Genomic DNA, 25,874 nt, shown 5'->3' with positions numbered 1-25,874 from the left:
TGGGCGTGGCCAAAAAGAAATATCCCATCTGTTGTATATCAGTTTTATTTCAGCAGTGTGAAAAATAAAAGAGCAGTTGTTAACACAATTAAAAGACAAATTACAAATCAGAAAAACAAAGCAAACAAACAACAACAAAAAATGAATCTCTTGGCCCTGCAGAGAACCCAGGTGAGAATCCTGAGGGGAAAGGAGGCACCAAGACTCTCTGAATTGCAGGTCAGTTGCAGGGCTAGCTGAGATTTATCCCACTAACACTAGGTGTCACCATTGTACTGTGAAAAACGTAGCTGACGCTCAGGCTTGCTACTTAATTTGCAGAACCCAGGGAGGTCTTCCTTCAGGTGTTTGAAATTGTTCATTTCCTCCTCCTTCCTGATCCCACTATACAGTTGCTGTGGCCTTACTAAAACTCCCTGATCCCTGGTTTTCTCTTTCACATCCTTTGAGCCAGGTAACGCTTGGGGCCGTCCAGGCTCTTAGGAAGACACCCTGGGTGGAGGGCCTCACCTCGGTGCAGTGGTTTCCCCACCCCTGCACCCCTCACTGAGCGCTGCTTTTCCAGCTCCAGCCAGAAATACAGCAGCTTAGAGGCGAGGAGCTTGAGGAAGTGTGTGCAGATGGCACTGCTCTGCATCAAAGGGAAAGAGGCCAGGAGGCCGGCCACAGTTCTAGAATGGGGAGTAGCCTCCAGGGTTTTCTCAGTGAAAGCTGTTGAAGTGTCCGGTTGTTTTGGAGCATCCAGACTCACCAGTTTAGTACAAGAATCCACATGTAACACAGAAGTTATTGTCCCCAACATCTTTATGATTCCTGGGCTTTGGCAAGAAATATCAGGCAGGCGCCTATTGTATGCGAACTATAGAAAAATGATTCGTGAGACCTCACTTATGTTTAATTTGCTGTCTTAGTAATTTAGAAATTTCTGTTTAGATCAGTGTACCTCATGGGTATATGGGGTCTTGTTCTCAAATGAAAAGAGCAAGGGCTCTCCAGGTATTAGAAAGAGGAGCCCTTCTGTTTGTGAGGGCTGTCCAGGTAAAGGCAGTCACCCTATTCATAGGCTTATTTACCCTTATTTAGGCAGAGTATGTCTCATCCACTTGTTATATTGATGCATTTAAGAATATTTTAACAAACTTACATTTATTGTGATAAATTTTGGTCTTAACATCTGTTATCTTGAATGCTTTTAGTCTTTCATGATTACTTGTGTCCTATTTTGTCCCTTTTGCTGTCTTTACTCTTTTTTTTTTTTTTTTGTCTTTTTAGGGCTGCACCCAAAGCATATGGAGGGTTTCCAGGCTACGGGTCCAATTGGAGCTGTAGCCTCTGGCCTACGCCACAGCCACAGCAACTCAGGATCCGAGCCACATCTTCGACCTACACCACAGCTCACAGCAACGCCGGATCCTTCATTCACTGAGCAAGGCCCCGGATCGAGCCGCCAACCTCATTGTTCCTAGTCAGATTTGGTAACCACTGAGCCACGACGGGAACTCCTCTTTGCTCTTTTATCAGTCTTCTTTTTTTAAGATATTTCTCCTGGTTTTATTCTACTACTGGAACTAATGAGATTTTTAAAAAATTCTTTAAAATACTTCAAGTGTAGAAAAATGAAGAGAATAACAAGCACTTGTGTATCACCTCTCAGCTTTATCGTATCTGAATATTTTGTCGTGGCTGTTCCATATGTTTCTAAGAACTAAAGCATTACAGATAGAATTGAAGTCCCCCCATATGCCTCTTTTGAATTGCTTTTCCCTCTCTATGGTTCCAGAGATACTTACCATATGACTTTGTTGTTATTCGTGCCCATAGATACTTTTAAACATGTTATGTATGGTTGCTTCTATAAATATCATAACATCATTTCACCCATTTTAAGTTTATGTAAATAATATACTTAATGTCTTCTCCTGCAGCTTACTTTTTTTTTCTTTTTTTGGCCACCACACAGCTCATGGAGTTCCTGGGCCAGGGGTCACATCTGAGCAGCAGGTGCAACCCATGCTGCAGCTGCAGCAATGGGGGATCCTCTGTACCCGGCTGGGGATGGAACCTGCATCCCAGTGCTTCAGAGATACTGCTGTTGTCATTGCACCACAGTGGGAGCTCCTGCAGCTTACTTTTTAAATTCGACAGTATGGAATTGAGATTTAACCATGTAGTTAAAGTTCATTGATTTTCACTGATGTTTAGTATAGTAGTTTTATATTTTCCATCTCTGCCAAACTGTGCTACAATCTGTATATGTATTTAGTTTCACTAACTTTCTCATCAACTGCATCTACTCTGCTGTCCAACCCATCCATTGACAATTCAAGTTCAGTGTCTATATCCCTTGCCACACCAACAGCTGCTGTGACAATGCTGAATACTTAACCCGCTGCACCCAGGAGAACTCCATGTCTTTACTTTTAATTTTTTTTTTTTTAACATAGAGATGTTCCCAGGCCAGAGGTCAAATCGGAGTGACAGCTGCTGGCCTTCACCACAGCAACACCAGATCCAAGCCTCATCTGCAACCTAGATCCACAGATTGCAGCAACACCATATCCTTAACCCACCGAGTGAGGCCAGGGATCAACCCCACATCCTCATGGACATGATGTCAGGTTCTTAACCTGCTGAGCTACGACAAAACCATTTATTCTTGGGTTAGGGAGAAAGGTTTTGTCATATATCTTTCAACTCTGCAGACTGGTGTGGTTTTTAGTGCTGCTTGATGGGCTTTATCTTCTTGGAGCTTTTCAATTTTACTTTTTTTTTTTTTTTTTTTTTTTTTGTCGTCTTGCCTTTTCTGGGCCACTCCTGAGGCACATGGAGGTTCCCAGGCTAGGGGTCTAATCGAAACTGTAGCCGCCAGCCTACACTATAAAATTATCTGCAGCCTCTTGATTACCATGATTGCATTTTATTTTATATTTTATTTTATATATTTTTTTTACTTTTTAGGGCCACCCTCAAGGCACATGGAGGTTCCCAGGCTACAGGTTGAATCGAAGCTATGGCTTCTGGCCTACACCACAGCCACAGCAACGTGGGATCCGAGCCGCATCTGTGACCTACACCACAGCTCACGGCAACACCAGATCCTTAACCCACTGAGCAAGGCCAGGTATCGAACCCGCAACCTCATGGTTCCTAGTTGGATTCGTTAACCACTGAGCCACGATGGGGAACTCCTTCTTAGAGCCTTTCTGTCTCCAGTCTCAGCATTTGAGATCTTATCCCAAATACTAATCCCAGAACATCCACTCACTGTCTTTGCTGTGGACAAAGAATGTTGCTTGCCATTTCAGTAAACAAAGGATGTTGTGGCCATGAAGCCGTTAGCCACTGCAAACCACCCCACCCGCCACTACAGTGTTCCTTGAGGGGATTCAGGGGGGAGGAAAACAGGATAGTGGCCCTAGATAGTGAAAATGAATATCAAAGGAATGATCTCAGTAAGCCCAGACTCTTGCATCTTCCCATTCATAGATATAAAAGCCCTAAAATCATTAAGCTGAAATGTCTGTTTTTTGTGATTTGCAGTAATCTTTTGATGTTTGACTACATGTTTGTTTATCTTTTTCATCAAAAACTCCTATTAGCCTGGCTCCTTCCTCTCCTCTTCTCAACAATCCCTCTGAGCTATCTGAGAGTCTGTATCCTAGGCCAGTCCTCAGTAAGTCTGCTGAATAACAGAAAGTTCTTAACTCTTAGGTTGTGCTTTTTTTTTTTTTACCCAGTCAACAAAAAGCTCTCTCCCTTAAATATCACCCTGCCTGGAAGTCTAATCTCAACACATCAGAAATGCATTTCAGGAGTTCCCTTCGTAGCTCAGCGGTTAACAAACCTGACTAGGATCCATGATGACGTGAGTTCGATTCCTGGCAGTGGGTTAAGGATCCAGTGTTGCTTTGGCTACACCCGTGGCATATGGAGGTTCCCAGGATAGGGGTCTAATTGGAGGTACAGCTGCTAGCCTGTGCCACAGCCCTAGTAATGAGGGATCTGAGCCAAGTCTGTGATCTACACCACAGTTCATGGCAACACCAGATCCTTAACCCACTGATCGAGGCCAGGGATTGAACCTTCGTCCTCATGGATGCTAGTCAGATTCATTTCTGCTGAGCCATGACAGGAACTACTGCATTTCATTTTCTTCCTTGTACCTCTCATTCTCCTGCACTTCCTAGCAGTTGTTGATATAGCTGTGTCACCGTGCTGGTCACTGTTTTTAGATTTCTTAGCAATTATTGACACATCACCTTCCTTTGTCACCTTATCCATTCAGTCTAAATCCTCTCGTTTCTGTCTCAGTCCCCATTTGTCCCCTTCTTTGTATGGCTTCTCTGATTTTATTATCCCTCACCTAGGACATGTCAGCAGGACCCCTAGCTATTTACTTTGTCTCTACTCTTGGGCCTTCATGTCACCTGGCATTAGTTGCCTATAGAGCCTAGGCTGAGCATCTTGGGTTTAAGTTTGTTGTTGTATGGTGATCCCAGTTAAGTTCTTTACCCCATAGAGTTGAGGCTGGCTTCCCATTTTATACAGATCATTCCATGTGCTAAGCTGAAGGTGGGCTCGGAGGGCGAGTCTGAAGTTAGGGACTGTTGCACTGGTCCACAGCACAGAGGCTGAGAAACTGAATTACATGGTGACTAATGATAGTAAGTAGGAGTCAGATCCAAGAAATATTTGGGAGCTGAAACTGACAGGATTTTATTTCTGATTGCATATCAGAACTAAGTGACTAGAGAAGCGGTTAAGAGGGATTCTCAGTTTTCTAGCATAAGAAACCAGGCTGAAAGTGGTGTGAGGGTTGTTCTTTTGTGGCACACTGGATTAAGAATATGACATTGTCACTGCAGTGGCTTGGATTGCTGCTGTGGCACAGGTTTGATCCTTGGCCTGGAAGCTTCCACATGTCATGGGTACGGCCAAAGGGGGAAAAAAAAAAGAAAAAAAAAAGAAAGTGGTGCTATTGACTGTCACTGAGACAGGATCAAAATCAGAACCAATATCATGTTTGAGCACTTACCATTTCTTTCTCATGTACTGAGAAGTTCATATGAACTAGGAGGAGCCAGTTTAGGGAAAGAGATGTGTTCAAAATTGGATTGTGGCTCAGATGTATCAGCAGCATAACTGCTGTGAAGGTTATGTTGGCTTTAAAAAAATGCACAATGTAAGGGCTGTGAGTTGAGTTTATTCAGTTTCCTCCTGAGGACTGTAGCCTGGGAGATTGCATCTCAGATAGCTCCGAGAAACTGTTCTGAAGAGGTAAGGGAGGAATCAGGATATATATGCATATTTTTGTTGGAAAATAAACACATGCTAACCATCAAAGGATAGCTGTCAAACACCAAGAACAGATATCTCAAGGTAATGATTTTGGTGCTTTTCTGTGTGTGGGAAAATGCAAGAATTTGGGGTCATTTAAATTTTTCCTTAGGTATGTATCTTAACTAACTAGGGGTCAGGATCTAAAGCTCAGAATGCTTCCTCTTTTTCTCCTTCCTGAATTCCCCTCAGTGAGGGGTCAGTGGGTGACTGCCATGGCTAATGGCTTGATCCTTGCAGAAGTGGAATGGCAAGCGACATTTTTTTTTCCTTTACAGTCACCAGAGCATCATGAGTTAGCTATGTGATGTTTCCAGAACCACCCGAGACCTTGGCGTGAGGAGATGGGAGGATCATCACTGCACAGGGAAGGCCCCAAGGGGGCCAGGAGGACCAAATCGTGGCACTGTCTAGGAAGGCGCAGTGGGCTGGCAGGCAGGTTTGGTTGGGGAGAGACTCTGAGAGGTGTAAAGAGAGACGGCCTGAGCAACTATCTAGCAGCCGCTGCAATCAGGAAGCACCCTCTCCTAGGAAGACTGTCTGGAGTTCAGTAGGCTGTGCAGGCAGCAGAGTTCCCTCTGCTGGAGGGGCTTAAGCAGAGGCTTCACAGCCCCCTTCTGTTGGAGGTAGGAGGGTGGGTGGCACAGCAGGGTGCAAGCATCACATGTGCTGGAGGCAGAAGCCCATTTGGACAAACCGTGACTGTTCTCAAGAGGCGCGTGTGAGGATTGGGGTAGGGTCTACAGGTGTGGAAACAAAGCAGGGCTCAGTGTAAGCTCAGGGAGTGGGAGGAGTTGGCCAGGCCCTCAGTCAATGAGGTGGAGTCAGGCTGCAGGTAGATCCTGACGTGTCACCAGGGAGACAGGCAGTCACCTGCTTGTGGAAAGTCTGAAAGCCTGGGAGGGTACATGCTGAAAGGAAGAGGGTTTGCTTCAGGAAGGTGAACTCACGAGAAACGTTCTCTGTTCCAGTTTTTCTGTAATGTGACATGGCCTTTTGTAATAGTAAATCTTATTATTATTATTATTAATTTTTGTCTTTTTAGGGCCATACCTATGGCATATGGAGGTTCCCAAGCTAGGGGTCTAATCAGAACTATAGCCGCTGGCCTATGCCACAGCCATAGCAATGCAGAATCCAAGCTGCATCTGCTGCCTACACCATAGCTCATAGCAGTGCTGGATCCTCAACCCACTGAGCGAGGCCAGGGATCAGACCTGCATCCTCATGGATGCTGGTCAGTTTCGTTTCTGCTGAGCCACGACAGGAACTCCTTGTAATAGTAACTCTGTGTGTAAGTAGAAGCTGCTGTGGTAGTGAGGGAGCTTCAGATTGGATTCCTCAGCACTCCTGTCCATGTTCTGTCACCCCTTCTTCGTCTCCCACCTGTCACAGTTCCTTCCCTCTGGTATTCGTAGTGTTCCCTGTGCCCCATCCTCAGGCTCTAGGGCCACAGGAACCTCTTGTTTTAGGTGGTGACCTTTGAGGACGTGGCTGTGTACCTCACCTGGGCAGAATGGGCTGGACTTTCTCCTGCACAGAGGCCCGGTACGGGGAAGTGATGCTGACAAGTTATGAGAACTTGATGTCCCTGGGTAAGGCCTTTGGAACTCAGATTCATAGACCAGGGGGATGGATAGATCATGGCATGAATCTCATAACCTTTTAGGTATTTCCAGGGACAAAAGTTCCTAATCCCTGAGCCCCAGAGGATATCAGGCTGGGAGGGAGGGAGAAGCCTGAGGTTAGTTTGGGTCTAATGAAGGCCCAGCTACTGTGGTGAGGACACTTACCATCATAAGAGGATTGTACGTCACAGTGGGAAAGAAGTATCTCCTGTCGAAGTTCTTGGCTTCCTTTGGCTCGCTCAGTGTCTCAGGAGGACTTCCATCATTCCTTCCTTGTGTCGAGCAGGATCTTGCTAATAAGGGCCTTTTAGGAGGAGGTCCCAAGTGCTCCATTTCCTCTTGTTCAGAACCTCCTTGGGCTTCTTCACCCTTCACCCCACTTCTTCAGGCCTTATCCTTAATGAGCTGCTTTGGGGTCTCCTTCTCTTGACAGCAGCCACCAAGCTACCAGGTGCCTTAGGAACTTTTAAGTGAGACTCCCCTCCAACCCTGTTTTCTCTCCTCCTTGTCAGGGTACCCAGTTTGCAAACTTGCCCCAATCTCTTTTGTGGAGGGAGGGGATTTGCCTTGAGGAGTTGCAGGACAATCCACCTGCAGAAGATGAGCAAAGATGCCTGTAAAGCTAACTAAGGCAGATTTAGGACCAGCAACGTTCATCCTTTGTCAGATATGTGGTTTGCAATTTTTTGAGCACTTGCTTTATGCCAAAATGACACTTCTTTAAGAGGCTCTGGAGGATACTGGTTATAGAATCAGATGTAAAGAGAGGATGGGAATTCCTGCCATGGTACAGTGGCTCAGGTCACTGCAGAGGTGTAGGTTTGACCCCCAGCCTGGCACAATTGGGTGAAAGGATCTGGCATTGCCGCAGCTGTGGCATAGGATGCAGCTACGGCTTAGATTCATTCCCCAGCCTGGAAACTTCTGTATGCCATGGGTACGGCCATAGAAAGAAAAGTAAATTTAAGTAAAAACAAAAAGGATGTAAGTGCTATTGCTTATATATAGGCTGTGGGCTGTGGGAGCGCAGGAGAAGGAAGGATTAGAGTAATTCCCACTTAGAAGATCGAGTTATGTTCCTCCCAGTGGCAGGGCCATTTGTTCTGAGTTCAACAAGTAAGAGGGGTTGCAGATGGGGGAAAAAAGAAATATAGTCTGCCTGAGGGAAGGGAATAGAAGATTCAATGTAATTTCTGGCATAATATCCGACAGAGAGTAATATTTGGAATACATATACAACCCTCAGGTCTCAAGAGTGAAAACAATCCGGTTAGAAAATGCACAAAAGAAATGAAGAGACATCTCACCAGAGAGGATATACAGCCACACCAGATCAGAGCAGACGCGGCTCAGATTCGGTGTGGCTGTGACACAGGCTGGCAGCTACAGCTCGGATTGGACCCTTAGCCTGGGAACTTCCATATGCCGTGGGTCCAGCTCTAAAAAGACGATAACAATAATAGTACTAATAAAACCACACTGAGCTATCACTACATACTTATCACATATATCACATGTTATAATTGTGAAGAGCTTCATGATTTGATGTACAGGAGAATCCATTTAAGAATGGATATTTCTGGATCTTGCTTGTAGGCATTCATTCTCTTTTTTTTTAAGTAAACATTCAAGAGCATAGGGCTTAATACTAAAAGCCTAACAATATTTTCTTTTCTCTACTTCTGGGCTTTATCACGGTAGCCACAAGCTGCATGTGCTTATTAAATTCGTGAGCACTCTAAGTGTGGCTGATTCAAATTGAGATGTCTTGTGTTTTCCAGAGTTTGAAGGCTTCATATAAAAAATGTAAATGGCCCATTAATAATTTTTGTGTTGAGGTGATGTTTTGGATCTATTGGGTTAAATAAAAATATTATTAAAATTAACTTTACCTTGTTCTTTTTTACTTTTTTAATGTGGCTACTAGGAAATTTAAATTACATATTGTTGGAGTTCCCGTCGTGGCGCAGTGGTTAACGAATCCGACCAGGAACCATGAGGTTGCGGGTTCGGTCCCTGCCCTTGCTCAGTGGGTTAACGATCCGGCGTTGCCGTGGGCTGTGGTGTGGGTTGCAGACGCGGCTCGGATCCTGTGTTGCTGTGGCTCTGGCGTAGGCCAGTGGCTACAGCTCCAATTCGACCCCTAGCCTGGGAACCTCCATATGCCGCAAGAGTGGCCCAAGAAATGGAAAAAAAAAAAAAAGACATAAATTACATATTGCGCGTGCATTTGCAGCTCATGTTATATTTCTCTTTTTTCTTTTCCTTTTTGCTTTTTAGGGCTGCACCTGCAGGATAGGGATCCAATCGGAGCTACAGTTTCTGGCCTACACCACAGCCACAGTGCCGCTAGATCCAAGCCGCATCTGCGGCCTAAACCACAGCTCATGGCAACACCAGATCCCACTGAGCAAGGTCAGGGATTGAACCCGCAACCTCATGGTTCCTAGTCGGACTCGTTTCCACTGTGCCACGACGGGAACGCCTCATGTTATGTTTCTTTTGAACATCCCCGCTCTACTGCAGAGCACATCCTTAAGCCCCCTTACTGAGCCACCCCTGCATAAACATTGTTGGTACATGTGGCAAGTCTAGAACACAGAGTATATGGCCAACCTGAAGAGTTCTGTCTTAGGGAACTTACTTCATGGAAACAGGAAATGATCAGACAACTGAGAACATGCCACAGGAACAGTGGCCCCACCATAACACCTTTGGGTAGTGACAGAGGCCTGTAACTGGCTGGACTGAGGGGAAAATGAAGGCATAAAGCCCTGTTCCATTGTTATTATATTGCAGTCCATAACTCTGGAGGCCTACCCAAGGATGGGGACAGGGTGATACAGGGATGAGAAGGACTGTGAAAAGTGTCATGTAGCATCAACAGAGCTTGGCAGTAAGATTGTCAATGAATCAGGTAACCTAGGGGAGTCGCAATATAAAAACAGTTTTTTATGGTGAAGATGACATTTGACCTAATCCCATGAAGTTTGAATTTCTTTGGGATATCCACCTCCCTGAGTATAGCAGCTGTTGAGAATGCAGCTCTCTAATCTTGGGGAGAGGTCAGGTCTAGAATTATACAGTTATTTTTGAGGCAAAATAATTATATTATTGCAATACCTGAGTTGTCTGCTGACTTACACAGAGTAACAAATAATTATCCAATCATTTAGTTATCATCTTTATTTAGCATCTACTATGTACAAGGTATTGGACACCCAGGACATCAGGAAAGAAAAGAAAGCTCCTGTTCTCATGGAGCTTATTATGTTCTTGTAGTTTAAGGTCAAGGACAGCTAATTTGTAAAGAAAAGGAAAAACAGAGCAAGTGTTCAGTACATAGCTTTATTTTGCAAAAGTCATAAGAAGCCAATATTTTAGAATGTAAATACTTAATAGAAGAGTAAAAAATGATAAAAATCAATATTGAATATAGGAGTGCCCTTGTAGCTCAGCAGAAACAAATCTGACTAGTATCCATGAGGATGCAGGTTTGATCCCTGGCCTCACTCAGTGGGTTAAGGATCCGGCATTGCTGTGAGTTGGCTGTGATGTAGGTTGCAGACACGGCTCAGATCTGGCATTGCTGTGGCTGTGGCATTGGCAGGCAGCTATAGCCCTGATTTGACTCCTAGCCTGGGAACCTCCATATGCTGTGGGTGTGGCCCTAAAAAGAGATGCCCACCCAAAATAGAATATAAATTTAAAAAAATTTTAACTCAGAGTTCCCATCGTGGTGCAGTGGTTAATGAATCCGACCAGGAACCATGAGGTTGCGGGTTCGGTCCCTGCCCTTGCTCAGTGGGTTGACGATCCGGCGTTGCCATGAGCTGTGGTGTAGGTTGCAGACGTGGCTTGGATCCCGCGTTGCTGTGGCTCTGGCATAGGCCGGTGGCTACAGCTCCGATTCGACCCCTAGCCTGGGAACCTCCATATGCCTTGGGTGTGGCCCTAAAAAGACAAAAAAAAAAAAAAAAGACATAAACTTAAATGAACAGTTAAAATGTCAGCTGGTGTTCAGAAATACCAGTGCCACTGGACAGAATATGTTATTATTTATGTTTCTCATTTTAGGTTTTCATTTTCCTCAATATGAAAAGGGCACTGGGAAGTCTCCTGGGTCTTGAAGCAAACTGTGCTTTTTTTTTCCCTTTCCAAGTATCCAGCAGATACTTTGGGGTCTGACAACAGTATATAAATTTGCAGGTTCTAACTGTTATAGGGCATACATTCAAATTTTTTGTCTTTTGTCTTTTGAGAGCCACACCTGGGGCATATGGAGGTTCTCAGGCTAGGGGTCAAATCAGAGTTACAGCTGCCAGACTACACCACAGCCACAGCAATGTGGGATCCAAGCCACATCTGTGACCTACACCACAGTTTGAGGCAACGCTGGATCCTTAACCCGCTGAGCAAGGCCAGGGATGGAACCGGCGTCCTCATGGGTACTAGTCAGGTTCGCTAACCACTGAGCCACGATGGGAATTCCAGCTCAACTCTTGTGAGCCATCAGGGATTGCCGCGTCCTACATGAGTACGTCAGGCATTTACGTGCTAGGAAGTCCCAAGTTATTAGGGATGGGTATCCTCTGTAGGTCTGGGAAAGCATAGAAAGCAAACTTATAAAATGACTGAGGGGTTCAAAAATCTAACTTCCTGTTCCACAGCTACTATTTTCAGCCTCTGTCACATTTGGCACTTTCATTTTAATAGCTTTCTCTTTGTGGCAGGCCACATGGGGGTTGTAATAGTAATCTCTAAAGGCCCTGTAATTTCAGTGCTCTATTGTTTCTGTTATAATTCTCACATGTTTTTCACTTCTTATATCAGATGTTGGGACTAACATTGACAAGTCCACATCAACACAGGGATTTTCTGAAGAAAGACATGGGATGATATTAGGGGGGCTGCCGAATGAAGAGTGTTTCTCAGGAACTGACTTTCCAGAAACATGTGATCTGCAGAAGCACCAGGAAATCTCTACAGTAAAAAAATATTTAAAGAAAGGATGAGAGACTTCAATATGTACAGAAATCCTTTAGATTTGAGGAGTGTGGGAAATACTTCACCTTTTTTCCTTACTATGTTCAACACCAGAGACTCCATAGTGGAGAGAAACCCTGTCCGTGTGAGGAGGGTGGGAGAGGCATTAATAACAGTGCGGGTCTGATCAAGCAGCAGAGAATCCACAGTGGGGACAGACCCCTCCATCTCTGAACCATGTGTGGAAATGGCTTCCCCAGTAGTTCTGAACTGGTTATACATCAGAGAGTCCACACTGGGGAGAAACCCTACGAGTGTATGGAGTGTGGAAAAGTTTTCGCTGTTAGGTCAACATTAAGTCGGTATCAGAGCATCCACAGAGAAGAGAAACCAAATGAGTGTAGCGAGTGTGGGAAAATCTTTAGGACTTGCAGCTGCATCACCATGAGTATGTTCATCCTGGAGAGGAGCCTGTCCTGAATCTTGGTTCTTTTGACCTCCTAGCACTTTTTACCCCCTTTTCATGGTAATTGCTACCCTAATTTTTTGGGAGAAACCACTCTGCTCCCACTCAACTGTTCCTATGGCTCTATTCCCCACTGCAAAGGTGGAACATGTGGCCTAATGTAGCCCATCTTCCTTCCACCCAGGCACAGTGATGGGTCAGGTGACCCAAGTTCATCCAATCAGAATGGACCCTTTAATTGCAGAACCTACCAGAAAGTGACATTCTTTTCTGCTGGACATGGATGTTAGCCTTGATCCACACGGAGGCTAAGAAGAAAGCCAGCCATGCTGGTGACAGACAGTGATGGAGAAACCAGTTTTCAGTGACATGAATCAATAAATTTTTTTACTAAAGTAGTTTGAATTTGGGATTTCTCTCCCTTGTAACAGATCCTTACTGATATTGAGCCATTTCAATGTCTCACATATTTCAAAGCCTTCAGGGTTAACATAAAATTGATTTGGCACCACTGAGCCTGTACAACGAAGAAACCTTTCATATGAGTGATGTATTGGAGAAGATGTCACTATGATTGTGATGGTTCACACAGAGGCAACCATTCAAGTGTTGTGAATGTGAGAAAGCCATTAACCATCAGTTAAGCCAGGTCAGTATCCAGGCATCCCAAATGGGTGGAAATTATAGCAATTTAAGCACTTTAATGAAAATTTCAAATTACCGTAAAATGAAATCTCTAGCAGATATTCTTTAGGGAAGATGAATGTATTAGTTAGAAAACCCCTTTTTAAAAGTATTTCTGGAGTTCCCATTGTGGCTCAGCAGTAAGAAACCCAACTAGCATCCATGAAGATTTGGGTTTGATCCTGGGCCTTGCTCAGTGGGTTAAGGATCCAGCATTGCCATGAGCTGTGCTGTAGGTCACAGACATGGTTCAGCTACCTCGTGGCTGTGGCATAGGGCTGCAGCTCCAATTTGGCTCCTAGCCTGGGAACGTCCATATGCCGTGGGTGTGACCCTAAAAAGCAAAGAAGGAAGGAAAGAAGGAAGTTAGGGAGGGAGGAAAGGAAAGAAGGAAGAAAGAAAGCAGGAAAGAAAGAAGATACAACTCTAGGAGACAGAGGACCCGGGTTCCTAGATTTGCCATTAAGGCTTAGTGGCTGTGTGGCCTTGACATTTTTGCTGCTACAACTATTTGAAAGTAGTACCTTCATAGTAATTGCCTGAGGTATAGAGCTGGACCCCGAGGTGCCAGTCATCTCTGAGGTATAGAAATAGCTCCATCTTCCTAGAATCCAGTGTCTAGTGGATTATTCATTTGGGACCTAAGTACCACTTCTGGAGGCCCCCTCCAACTGAGTAAACTGTCTTTGGATCAGGCTTGGTTAGGTTCAACTGCATGTAACTACAAATCCAAACGAATAGAGCTTAAAATAAGACTAGTGTTGATTTTTCCAATTTTAAAAAGAGAACTGGAGATAGGCAGCTGCACAACATCAGTGGGAATTCTGTCTCCTTTCAGTTCACCAGCCATCTGCTATCCATCAGATGTGGCAATATCCTCATGATCTAAAGCAATGGCTAGAGCTCCAGCCATTCTAGGATGCAGGATGGAGGAAAGGAAGAAGAGCATGTCACCTTCCTTTCAAGGAAATATCCTGTAAGTACTGAAAATACTTCCACTTCATTGGGGAGAACTTAGTCCTGGGAGAGCCATAGACTTACAAGGGTGGCAAGAAATGCCCTTTAGCAAAGAAGTAAGGTGCCAACCCATAATTCAGTTTTCTGCTACTAAATAAGGGACAAATGGCTGTTTGTGTAGGCAACCAGCAGTCTCTGACACTACCGGCATGTCTAAGGTAGTTTGCATGTGCTGCCGTAACAAGATACCGCAGACTGTGAGGTTTAACAACAGAAATTTATTTTCTCACAATCTGCAGTGTGGAAGTCCAAAACCAAGGTGGTATCAGATTTGCTTTGTCTTCTCTCCTTGGCTCGCAAAAGGTAGGAGGGGCAGTCATAGGAAAAAACTTGGAATGTAAAGAGGTAATCACTGCCGCTGGGCAAGGTAGGTGGCAGGGGGCTAAAAACATGTACAGGGAGGCCACGTGAGATGCCTCTGAGGGCCCCATGTCCATCTCCTGGGAGTGCTGGATGTAACTTGAGCAGCTCCATGTTGAGGTATCCATTACAGGGTTCACACATCAGATGTGGGGACAAACATGATGAAACACATTTATAGAAATACTGCCCATACTTTCTCATCAAAGTTGTAGATTTGTTGCAATTAGATTTTTCATCCACATGGAATTTATTTTAGTGATGGCGTGAAATAAGAATCTTATTTTATTTTCCAATTGGGATATCCAAATGTTTCAGCATAATTTATTTCTCCACTGCTTTTTATCAGCTCTATTAAATGATTGGCATGCAATTGAATCAGCTTATGAATTTCTACAAAAGGTCTTGCTGGGGTTTTGACTGGATTGCTTTGAATATATACAGCATTGGGGGAGATAATTGACATCTTAATAATGAGTTTTTCAGAACATTGTACCTCAATTTATTAGATATCCTTTCATCTTTTTTTTATGATTTTATAGTTTTCAGCATGCCTATCTTGTACGTATTTTGTTAGGTTTATACCTAAATATTTTGTTGGGTTTTGTGCTGCTGTAAATGATACTGTTGGTTTTAAGTATTAAAGTTGTATTGTAGGAAATTTTATTGCTGGAAATTTCACTTTCCAACAATTGATCTTTTTGCCCCTTGACTTTATTTATTTTTTTTTTTTGTCTTTTTTTGTTGTTGTTGTTGCTATTTCTTGGGCCGCTTCCGCGGCATATGGAGGTTCCCAGGCCAGGGGTTGAATCGGAGCTGTAGCCACCGGCCTACGCCAGAGCCACAGCAACGCGGGATCCGAGCCGCGTCTGCAACCTACACCACAGCTCACGGCAACGCCGGATCGTTAACCCACTGAGCAAGGGCAGGGACCGAACCCGCAACCTAATGGTTCCTAGTTGGATTCGTTAACCACTGCGCCACGACGGGAACCCCTGCCCCTTGACTTTAACTCTGTGACCTTGCTAAACTCACTTGTTAGTTCTACAAGTTTTGTAGATTCTTTGGGATTTTTTATGTGGACAGTCATGTCCTCTGCAAATAATAAGTTTTATTTCTTTACTTCCAACTTTTACGCCATTTATTTTTCTGGCCTTCCTGCACTTGTTCGGACTCCCAGTGTGATGTCAAATAGTACTGGGAAGAACGTACCTGCCTGCCTTGTTGCCAATCTTACCATTAAGTATGTTTTCAGCTGCAGTGAGATAATCACATCAAATCATAAGTCAATCTAGATACTGCAGCAAAACATTTGGTTTAACTGTACTTTTTTGTCAGCAAGGCAGAAATGACTGTGCATGAAATTTAAGTTCCACTCTAAATTCATGAATGGTAATGTGAGAGGAAAACATCTGTGATTTTTATTGCTGACAAAGTCACAGGCACTGCTGATGCTATTGTGGTTTTTGCCAACACTTAACTGAAGAAAATGCAGTTTCAGTTTAGAGATTAGCTTAAACAAGGAGCCTTTTCTGTTTGCGGGCCCAGGTTGAAGAAGTCCGGCGCCGGAGGAAAGCCAGAGACCACGGAGACGCGGGCTTCGGCTTCCTAGAGAGGAAGCACGCGACACTTGGGCGCCGTGGCCGACGTGGTGACGCACTTCCGGTCGTGCCGCAGTGCGCCTTTCCTGAGGTGAGTTTTCAGGGTTCCTGAACCGACTGGGAACACACCTGTCACCGCTGGAAAAGGCGGTCGCCTTCGTCCTTGATGCCGTGGTGGAAGGAGTCGGGTGGCGCCACCGGGTCCGGGGAGCGAGGGCGGCCTGCTGGCCAGTTCCGCTTGCCCTCGCCCTCGGTGCCTTCATCCCAACCCGCCGGGGCCGCCCCCGGAAATGGGGCTGTGGATGGAAAGAACACGCCGTTTGACTAGACACATCCATAACCTCCCCTGCCCCCTGGGCCGAAGACTTCTCACAGAGCAGTTAAATGCCAGCTGCTGTTCTAGGTTCCCAAGATGCAGCTGCGAATGAGACGGCCTTGGGCCCCTCTCTCAGGGAGCTTTCAGTTTAATGGAAAGTCACCTATTAATCCAGTGCTATCATTTCATCATTTCACTCCGCCTAACCCGAACCAGTAGTTGTGGTCTTGGTTTTACGTTGAAGACCAAGTCCTTGACGTGCATGAGGCTCTGCGTGACTTGGTCTCTTGCACCTTCTTCACACTCATATTCACACTCCCCTTGGCTCGGCTACAGACTTTAACTTTACAAACATGCATTTGCACGTGCTGTTACTTTTGTAAAGATTTTCCTTTTGATCTAGTTAATTCCTATTCTTAAGCGTCCCCATCTACCATAAATTGCCCCCGACGCTAATCACAATTGTGGTCTTAAAAGCTAATTATGAGAATCTTTGATTGATACCTGTGTTTCCTTTAGTCTAAAGTAAACTCCATGATGGAAGGGATCACACCTTTCTTCACTGTATCTCCCGTGCCTCACACTTGGCCTGAAATGAATTAAGCCTGTGATAAATGTTTGTTGGATGAAGAAAACACAAATAAGTGTATAATCCAAACCAGAAGAGGTGGTATGTAGGAAAGGGAATACAGTGCTAGTGGAGTGTGTAATCTCAGGCCTGATCTGGTGTGTAGAGACAGGCTAGGATCTGAAGGGTGAACTGGTGTTATCTAGAGAGGCCAGGCTGCTAGAGAGTTCTGCACCAGAGAACATCAGGTACAAAAGTTCTAAGGTTGGAGAAGAGTGGTTCATGCAGAGGAAACAGCAGGTACAAAGGTCCTGAGCTAGCATAGTAGAGAAACTGAAGGGAGACCACCGTGGCTAAATTAAGAGAAAGGAGGAGATGGTATAAGATGAGGCTAGCAGGAAATCGCAGTATGCAGTGAGTTTCTTTTAGAAAGATGCTGGCTTTTTGGTAGAATATGACTGCTTGACAAGAATTCAGTGTCTCTAGGGGATGATATAATTAAAGTAATAACCTGAACATCTTAGTATGTTGAAGTGGCCTTTTCATGGTCCTTTGCTAATTGGTTTCGGGCTTTCACTGGGTCCTAGAATGGAGTGATGAACAAAAAATATGCTTGCCACAAAGTCCAAGAAAGAGAAACCTTACTCTGAGACTCTTTTTCTGAAATTTTTTGGTCTACATTTACCTATTCTTAATATTAGCCTTAGAATTGCTTTATTAAGTTCTTAAAAAAATTCGATTGGGATTACAATGGGAAGCATTTTGTTGTAGTTATTAAAAGCATGGACTTTAGAATCTGGCCTATCTGGTTTGGGATCCAGGTTCATCCTTCCACTGGCCGAGTGACCTTGGTAGAGAAAACTATTTTTTTTTTTATAATTTTTTAAAATTTATTTATTGATTTATTTATTTATTTTTGTCTTGTTGTTGTTGCTATTTCTTGGGCCGCTCCCGCGGCACATGGAGGTTCCCAGGCTAGGGGTCCAATCGGAGCTGTAGCCACCGGCCTACGCCAGAGCCACAGCAACGCGGGATCCGAGCCGCGTCTGCAACCTACACCACAGCTCACGGCAACGCCGGATCGTTAACCCACTGAGCAAGGGCAGGGACCGAACCCGCAGCCTCATGGTTCCTAGTCGGATTCGTTAACCACTGCGCCACGACGGGAACTCCGAGAAAACTATTTTCTTAGACTCTTTTTTTCTTATTTGAGAAAAAGAAAAAGTTCAAAGGATTATTGTGGAGACTGAATGAGAAGGTGTGTATTTTTCATCCAAAAACATATTTCTATTTTTTTCTGATTTTTAAAATTTTTTTAATATTTTTAAGAAAAATAGATTTTTTATTGCTCAGTCATTTCAGATTCATCTGACTTACAAACTAATAACATAATGTTCAAATACAATTTAATGTTTTTTTCTGATTTTTTAAAGTATAGTTGATTTATAATGTTTTCTTCATTTTCTGTTGTACAGCAAAGTGACCTAATCACACACGGTTCCCTTTGCTCTATGTAGGAGCGCATTCATTGCCCATCCATTCCAAATGTTACAGTTTCTATCCACCAACCCCAAACTCCCCGTCCATCCCACTTCCTCCCACTGTGGGTATTTTTTTTTAATTTTTATATTTCTCAATAAATTTTTTTTAAATAAAGGTCTAGGTTTCCTGTTGTTATGGCTTGCTTTGAGTTTTCTGGTGTCTTTTGCTTGTTTTGCTCTTTGCGTATTCATGTTTCCCTGTCTTCATGTCTTAGGACAGGCAGTGTTGAATGATGCTGGTGAGTACAGGGTGCCCAAGGGCAGGTTACATACCTTTCAAATTAACGGTTTCCTCAGAATTCAAACCTTGAGGAATAGTGTGGAGTAAAAGAGGAGATATTTATATACCATTTACTGAAGGACATTTAGTAAGTGATTGCAGCTGCTGTTATTGGCAGGTTATTTTAAAGGAGAGCCTTTGGGGAGTTCCCACTGTGGCTCAGCGATAAGGAACCTGACTAGTATCCATGAGGATGTGGGTTCGATCCCTGGCCTTGCTCAGTGGGTTAAGGATCTGGTGCACTGCCCCAAGCTGCGGTGTATGTTGCAAATGTGGCTCAGATCCACTGTTACTGTGGCTGTGGTGTAGGCTGGCAGCTGTAGTTCCGATTCGATGCCTAGCCTGGGAACTTCCATATGCCAAGGGTGCGGACCTAAGTGGACCTTAAAAAAAAAAAAAAAGGAGAGCTTTGTCTGGGCTGGGCTTACTCTTGGTTCTCTTTGCTCCCTGCCCTTCACTGAGAGGGAGCCAAGGTGATGGCAGCCATGCCCCTGAAAGCCTGGCAGCAGGTGAGCTGTGATTACCTCAGATCGGCCTTGGAGAGGTCTGATTGGAATAAAATGGGAATGAGAGAGGTGTTTCTAGCAAAAGTGTTCAAGCCAATGCAGTAGGAAGATCCCAGATGATTCTCTTCAGTAGGACTGGATGCTGGGGGAGAGCTGATGAGGAGGGGCTGAGCAGCCAGAAGCCCAGCATGCAATGGCTGGAGAGTGTCCTGGGAAGCCTAAGTATAGGCTACAGCATTCTGAGGGTCTCATTTGATCTAGAGGGTTCCCAGTTCAGTGGTTCCTCTTGCAGAGGAACATGTGAGAATGAAGGACTCAAGCTGTGCTGTAGGTGTCCATCACACAGTGGGAGGAATTGAGATCAGGAGCTTACAAGGTTCCTGGGAGGTGGGGGCAGAGTGATGGCAGGAAGAAGGGGGCTTGTGTCATTTATTCTCAGAAAGAAAGAATTTGGCTTAGAATCAGGGAAAATATATCTCTTGAGGTCAGTGCTGTTGGCTAATCAAGGCAGGGGGTTATAATAGCAAAAGTCTGCGCTAGGCCAGAACACTTGAAGTTAGGGATCCTGTGAAGCCTCACTGGCATTGTGACCTTCAGCCAGTCATTTAACCTCTTTGCACCTTAACTTCAACTGTAAGGTAAACATTAAGTACCTTAAGTTTTGGGGACAAGGAAGTTGATTGCTTGAATTTTCATTTTTTGAGAGTGATAAGTTGTTGGGTGTTCCTTAACCATTTCCTTCTTCCTTGGATTTATTTACCCAGTAGCTTAGAGTCATGTTGCATACATGACTCATTCAGGGAAGTCGTTCTTTGATTGGGTCAGTTTGTCGTTTTAAGTTGGTGATTGTATGGCTGGCTGAGGGTGGATTCAGTGCAGGAGAGGCCTGCAATTGGAATTAAGTATACACAGCTGGTACTAGTGTACTGAATGGCAAAGAGGAGTCAGATTCCAGAAATATTTAGACAATAAAATTGGCAAGATTTGATTACCACCTGCTTATTAGAAATGATCAGTTACTAGGGCAAGTTAGCCTAGGGTGAATCGCAAGTTTCTAACTTAGGAGACTGGGCTGAAATTGGTACTATTTTGTGTGAGTGTTTCTTAAACTTCACTTTTTTTAAGGCTGCATCTTTGGCATATAGAAGTTCCCAGGCTAGGGGTTGAATCAAAGCTGCAGCTGCCAACCTACACCACAGCCACAGCAACACCAGATCCAAGCCATGTCTGTGACCTATACCACCACTGACAGCAACTCAGGATCCTTAACCCACTGAGAGAGGGCAGGGATCATACCTGCATTCTTATGGATAATAGTGGGATTCTTAACGCACAGAGATACAATAGGAACTCCAGACCACATTTTAAAATTTTTCTAAAAATCTATTGGAGTATAGGTGACTTACAATGTTTTATTAGTTTCAGGTGTATAGCAGAGGGATTCAGTTATGCCTATACATATATATCTATTCTTTTTTCAGATTTTTTCCCCATGTAGGCCATCACAAAGTATTGAGTAAATTTTCCCAAACTACATAGTAGTATTGATTGATTTTTTTCAATGATTTTTCTTTTTTCCATTGTAGTTGGTTTCCCGTGTTCTGTCAATTTTCTACTGTACAGCAAAGTGATCCAGTGACACATACATATATACATTCTTTTTCCCACATTGTCCTCCATCGTACTCCATCATAAGTGACTAGATATAGTTCCCAGTGCTGTATGATTTTGTATATTGTAGTTTATATGTGCCAATCCCAACCTCCCAGTCCCTCCCTCCCCATCACATTTCCCCTTTGGATAACCCAAAGTTTGGTTTCAAAATCTGAGTGTTTCTGTTTTGTAAATAAGTTCTTTTGTATCATTTCTTATTAGATTTCCCATATTAGTGATCTCATATAATATTTATCTTTCTCTGATTTACTTCACTTGAACTTGGTACTGTTAACCAGGAAGGGAAACAATGCTATCATTCACTATGCCAGTTAATTTTTGTGGATTAAAAATAGAGCCAGTTTGGCAGGTGGAAGGGAAGGCCGGGGGATGCATTTGATGTTAGATGATGGGTCAGATGTTTTGGGTCCCCAGGAAGTCCAAGGCAGTTCCCATTGTGGCTCCGAGTGACTTGATCCAAGCCACATCTGTGACCTGGAACATAGTTCATGGCAATGCCAGATCCTTACCCACTGAGCGAGGCCAGGGTTTGAACCTGTATCCTCATGGATGCTAGTCAAATTAGTTTCCACTGAGCCTCGACGGGAACTCCAGCTGCTATAATTTTCAATGTCCCTTTGTTTCTAGTGTAATTCTCAGTTGGCATTTTTGTTTTTTATTTATGTCAGATTCTGGGACTAGCATTGACAATGAGTCAATACCAACACGAGGAATTCCTAAAGAGGCATGATGATACCATGTAGGCTGCAGAAGAATGTTCTTAAGAGAAGCAGCTTCCTATAGGCATGTGAACTGGAGAAGCACCAGGAAATCCCTGCAGTGAAAAATATTAGAGGAAAAGTTTCAAGAATCCACTATGATAGGAAACCTTTTTATTTATGTCAGATTCTGCGACTAGCAGATGTGAAGAGTGTGGGAAATGCTTCAGCTATTTTTCTTATTATGTTAGACACCAGAGAATTCACACTGGGGAGAAACCCTTTGAGTGCAATGAGTGTGGTAAAGCCTTTAATGTCAATTCGTCATTAATTGGGCATTGGAGAATCCACACTGGAGAGAAACCCTATCAGTATGAAGAGTGTGGGAGAGCCTTTAATAATAACACAAATCTGATCAGGCATCAGCAGATCCACAGTGGGGCAGACCCTATCTCTGCAAGGAGTCTGAAAATGGTTTCACAAGTAGTTCTGAGTTTGTTATACACCATAGAATCCATACTGGGGAGAAACCTTATGAGTGTAATGAATGTGGGAAAGCTTTTGTTGGTAGTTCACCACTACTTCGATATCAAAAAATCCATACTGGAGAGAAACCCTTTGAGTGTAATGAGTGTGGCAAAGGCTTCGGAAGGACTTCTCATCCTAGTCAGCATCAGTGTATTCACACAGGGTAAAAACCTTATTCTTGTAAAATATGTGGGCAAGCCTTCAATTTTCAAACAGAACTAACTGAGCACCAAAAAGTCCACAGCGAGGAGAAATGCTTTGACTGTGTAGATTGTGGAAAAGCCTTTAGTGCTCAGGATCAATTAAAAAGACATCTTAGAAAACATATACAAGAGATGTCCTATGTTTGTGATGAGTGTGGAAAAGTCTTTACTAGCGAAAGAAATCTGCTTCAATATCAAAGAGTCCATACTAGAGAGAAACCCTATGAGTGTGTCAAGTATGAAAAAACATTTAGGACTTATTCCCAGCTAGATCATGCCCACCCTGGAGAGAAGCCTGTGCTGGACATTGGTCATTTTGGCCTCCCAGAATTTTTTACCCCCTTTTACTGGTAATAGTACACTCGATTTCCTTTTGAAATCATCTTCCACTCGGGTAGAATGTGTGACACAGGCCCAGCTCAGCTGCAGATCCCCTTCCCGCAAGATGATCCAGTTAGAATCCCAGAATTTGGCAAGAGTTAAGAGAAAGAAGAACTGTTTTCCTTGATCTGAAAGCTGAGAGGAGCTGTTCCATTCTTGCGGAGGCTGAGAATATCAAATCGTCACAGCAAAAGAGAGTTAGAGAACGATCAAATCTTGAAGAGCTGTAGCTCTCTCAAATCAAAGCTGTAGTTGCCACCTACACCGTAGCTCACGGCAACGCTGAATCTGTGACCCCCTGAGTGAGGCCAGGGATCGAACCCGCAACTTCATTGTTCCTAGTCAGATTCGTTCCCCCTGCACCGCGACAGCAACTCCGGGTGCATAGTAAATCTTTATCTTTGGAATTCTCTATATTTTGAAACAGGGTGATAGGCAGAGGCAAGCATGAGCTGGGGCTCAGCGCTATGTGCCAGATAATGGCTAGTTGCATTCAAGGAAAGATAGAATGAGACAGGGTTTAGAGGGACCATCACCAGGTGGGAAAACAAATTTTTGAGTTCTGACTCAGCACCTTGGAGAGCTCAAAATCACATAGCACCTTGGACAGCACCACACTTTGCCTATTTCCTTCTGCAGTGGACTCCTTGAATCCATGTTGCAGTGGATTCTGCTAATTTCCTGAGATGTTTAACTCCCCTGTGCCTAACAGTTGTAATCCCCTAAAGGGAACACTCTTTCAGAAGGTTCTTTATGACAGTATGGGGCTGGGATTCTTTTCCTTCTGGTTGACTTAAGCATCAAGGCTCACAATTAGACTCTGTTGGAATTCTGGTTTTGAGACCCAGTATCTCTGTATTATTCCGGGAGCCAACATCCTTAAAGTTAGGAGCAAATATCTGATGCCTGATTGTGCTATGTAGAGAATACTACTCAGGGTTCTTCCTAGGCACATGTAAGAAACAAGCTGTTAGTGAAAAAGTGTGGGAAGAGTATATGCTGAATTCATTTGGAGACAAGCAGCTTCTTATCCCCTCTCCTCACTTGTTACCCTCCCACTAACTTCTTTTCAGAAAGAGTGAATTGGGTTTGCCTTCACCATGGCAAAAGCTTCTGAAGTTGGTTGTTAGCAAGTTTTAGTGAAAATCAAGCCAAACAAAATTCTGAGGGAGCTTGCACTGTAGCCTCTTTCCCATAATTGCAGTAATATAGTTGCATACTTATGTACTATTTATCCCTTTACTGAAAAATACGTAAGGGTGATCAGTCAGATATACAGTTCAGGTGGAGGAGGAAAAAAGCTAACGTTAATCGAGCCAGTACTGAATCCCAGGTCATATAGTGAAACAATACGTGGTATTTACAACTAGGTACTGTTATCCCATTTTTCAAAAGAATAAGTTACAGAAAAGCTAAGTGATTTCCCAGTGTCTCACAGCTGGTCAGTGAAGGAACCAGGATTCCTCCCTTTGATATCCACTAAATTATATTGCCTCAAAAGCTAGCAGCTAAGTAATTCGAACTTACTGACTAGACAGCACTAAGTTCTTGCTAATTTTGGCAGTTGGCCATACTTTCTTATGAGCTAATTGTTTAAAATGATCTTGTAAATTATGTCTTATCCAAAATTTCTAGATGCTAGTTTATAGCATTCACTGCATTGCCTGAAAGGGAGCCCTGTCTAATAATTTTGTCCTAAAATAGTTGCTGTGAGATAATAATATCACTATGCCATTTCCCCCTTTAATTTAGTACTTCTCTGGCATATCTTTCTTCCATTCTTTACTTTTCAATCATTTTTCATTCTTATGTTTTAGTAGTGCAAGTATATCTCTTTTTCCCTATGTGAATTTTAGAGTCATTTTCACAGTTCTAAGACAAACTCCAATGGGGTTTTATTTGAGTAGGTCACTTCCTTCCACTTTATTCTCTTTTTAAAAAATTGGTTGAAATTGCCATTATAGGTAAGGCCAAAATGAAAATTTTTCCTATTGAAAAATCACCTGTGCCTTTCTATTTGTACAAGCTTTCTTGTTGGTTTAGTCTCTGAGTATTTAAATTTTTCTTCAACTATGTCTTGAACACTTATTATTAAATTTAACACCTAAATATTTTTGGCTGTTTCATTACTTTTTTGAATAAGATTTCTCCACATGACATAAAGCTGGGCATGTGAAGCCAGGCATGTGCCATCGACATGGAGACCTGACATCAAGCCAGACATGTGACTGTGTTTCTACACACAGTAAGTTGAATGATCTACTGATTTAATTCACAGTATAAATAAACGAAGATGTTGTAATATTGAAACATTCTTGAGCTCTTGGAATGAACCCCAACCAGGCCCTTACTGTTTTCCCACTATTTTCAAGAGGAAACAGGCAGAACTATCTTTACTCCGTCATCTTGAGACTGGCAACACCAGAAGAGACTTTTTACTATGAGAAGATCATCAGTTTCCCTGGCAGGCAAGGAGAAAGGGCTTTAGGGAATCTTTGGGATTGCAGGAACAGAGGGTCCGGAAGAACAAGCCTTAGAGCTGAGTGTGAGGAAATGTGGCTGCAGGCCCAGCATTAAAGATGGACTTCCAGAACACTGAACTATGAGAGCCAACTTAAGTTGTTTACTGTTGTGTGATTTTTCCACTAGCCCTCATTTCTAGGATTATTGTTTAGGGTATGGGCTGCTAGGGCTGATCTTCCATCCCCCCATCTTTATACACATGATCCAAGATGCTCACACCCCTGTCAGCATTCCCTTGATGAGAGGCCAGGGAGGGCATGCCCCTTCTCTGTAGCAGCACAGCATTGCTTTTTATTGTAGCCCATTTGCCAGAAGTTAGTCACATATTCACACTTGGCCATAAAGTAGGCTGGGAAGTGTGTTATTTTCTCTGGCTCTTTGCCTTGCCAGAGATTCTTTTATCTATAAAAGGGGAGAATAGAGGTTGGCAGACAAGGAGTGGACGCTGCCTCTCCAGGCCTTCTGTGGAGCCTTAGTAACTTGGCCTGCACCTGTTCCAGCACTCTTAGAAGTAGGAGCTTCATAGTTATTTAGAAGGACTTATTTTTTTACCTATAAAATTAGACAGCTGGTTTAT

General features: G+C 43.6%; 1 long non-coding RNA gene across 8 annotated transcripts in view; it reads left to right on the top strand.

Moving 5' to 3' along the window:
• The window catches only part of LOC146402219 (uncharacterized), a 98,097-nt gene that overhangs the window by 70,842 nt on the left and 1,381 nt on the right, over positions 1-25,874 (top strand). For 2 of the 8 annotated variants that reach the window (XR_014805545.1, XR_014805543.1), the window contains 4 exons: positions 12,602-13,066; positions 13,940-14,077; positions 16,027-16,170; positions 24,918-25,019. This is a non-coding gene — a long non-coding RNA (uncharacterized LOC146402219). Of the gene's footprint in view, positions 1-6,809; positions 6,933-12,601; positions 13,067-13,939; positions 14,078-16,026; positions 16,171-21,632; positions 24,884-24,917; positions 25,072-25,874 lie in introns of those variants that run through there. The other 6 variants (XR_014805546.1, XR_014805544.1, XR_014805547.1 and 3 more) reach the window with 6 other exon arrangements.

This window comes from Sus scrofa, chromosome 6, assembly GCF_054392235.1.
Source record: "Sus scrofa isolate SSC_HxYL_T2T_F1_AM1 chromosome 6, Sscrofa_HxYL_maternal_Yorkshire_Landrace_v2.0, whole genome shotgun sequence".
NCBI lineage: Eukaryota > Metazoa > Chordata > Mammalia > Artiodactyla > Suidae > Sus > Sus scrofa.
Note: the sequence above shows the minus strand (reverse complement) of the source record. Positions and strands in the feature narration are given on the sequence as shown.